Source organism: Arachis ipaensis, chromosome B3 (genome assembly GCF_059453495.1).
Source record: "Arachis ipaensis isolate K30076 ecotype BB chromosome B3, ASM5945349v1, whole genome shotgun sequence".
NCBI classification, from domain to species: Eukaryota; Viridiplantae; Streptophyta; class Magnoliopsida; order Fabales; family Fabaceae; genus Arachis; species Arachis ipaensis.
Genome location: NC_142438.1, coordinates 100499122 through 100500697, shown reverse-complemented (window position 1 = coordinate 100500697; position 1576 = coordinate 100499122). Strand labels below are relative to the sequence as shown.

At 34.7% G+C, this 1576-nt stretch overlaps 1 non-coding gene across 1 annotated transcript; it reads left to right on the top strand.

The window, feature by feature from the left end:
• The first annotated feature begins 956 nt into the window (after positions 1-956).
• LOC148571770 (small nucleolar RNA R71) lies at positions 957-1064 on the top strand. Its single transcript, XR_015908826.1, has one exon. It is a non-coding gene; the product is annotated as a small nucleolar RNA R71 (small nucleolar RNA).
• The last annotated feature ends 512 nt before the right edge of the window (positions 1065-1576 follow it).

The window sequence follows — 1576 nt, the reverse complement described above, 5'->3', positions numbered from 1 at the left end:
AATTTTAATAAGAGAACAGCGTTGCAAGTATAGCCCTTAACCAGCTAAAATTCGCCTCACCAATTTAAAAAGGATGTCACAAATTTTAGAAATAAAAATACTGGGAGTATGAGTCCTAGGTCGTCTCCCAACGAGTTGCAGGAAAAAGTGCTATTTTATTAACTAGGAATTTTCCAAGAGTTTTGAGAGTTGAATAATGATGAGCAATTGAATAATTATAAATTAGAACAATAAAAATAAACTAAGAATAATTATTGATATTCTAAATAAAAGGCCTTGACTGGGAGAATGATCAATTGGAAGTTCTATCCTTGTTGGGATCTCTTAAATGTAGTATTAAAAAGACTGTTATTTTCACTTAGTTAACCCTTACTAAATAAAGGGAAGTCAAGTGATTAAGCTAACCCTTATTCGCAAATCCTAGTCCTCTCCCTTAGGAAGGTTTAGCGTTAGTAAATACAGAACTAACCAACAACGTTCAATTTAACCGACACTTAAGCCTTCCAACTCAAGTGTCTCCTCTTAATCAACCCCCATGTCAAGTAGAAAAACTACTCCATTGACATGGATATAATACTCATAAAAATATAAGAAGACATAATAAATTAATTAAAATAAAATAGAAAATTAAAAATAATTTAAAAGTAAAAGTAACTCTATATATTAATAAATCCAGAATGCAACATAATTATCTGAATAGGATTAATGAATAACTGAAAAGAGTAAAGGAATAAGAAAACAAACTAAAGTAGCAACTTCAACGGAGGTGATGACTCTTCAACATCCAAAATTCAAAGCAAAAGCATAAACTGGTTATTAGCAACCATGTCAATGAGTTCTTGAGCTTCTTCAGGCGTTTTCTTTAGGTGAATGGATCCACATGCAGAAGTGTCCAGTGACATCTTTGATAGCTCAGATAAACCATCATAGAATATATCCAGGATGGTCTATTCTGAAAGCATGTCAGAAGGACACTTTTTGGTCAATTGTTTGTATTTTTCCCAAGCTTCATAGATGGATTCACCTTCTTTTTGTCTGAAGGTTTGAACATCAGCTCTAAGCTTGCTCAGCTTTTGAGGAGGAAAGTACTTGGCTAAGAAAGTCGTGACCAGCTTATCCCAAGAGTTCAGGCTGTCTTTGGGTTGAGAATCCAACCATAATCTAGCTTTGTCTCTTACAGCAAAAGGGAAAACCATGAGCCTGTAGACTTCAGGATCTACTCCATTAGTCTTAACAGTATCACATATCTGCAAGAATTCAGTTAAGAACTGAAAAGGATCTTCAGATGGAAGTCCATGAAACTTGCAGTTCTGCTGCATCAGAGAAACTAATTGAGGTTTCAGCTCAAAGTTGTTTGCTCCAATGGTAGGAATGGAGATGCTTCTTCCATGTAAATTGGAATTAGGTGCAGTAAAGTCACCAAGTATCTTCCTTACATTATTATTATTTTCGGCTGCCATCTCCTCTTCCTGTTCGAAAATTTCTGAAAGGTTATCTCTGGATTGTTGTAATTTAGCTTCTCTTAATTTTCTCTTCAGAGTCCTTTCAGGTTCTGGATCTGCTTCAACAAGGATAT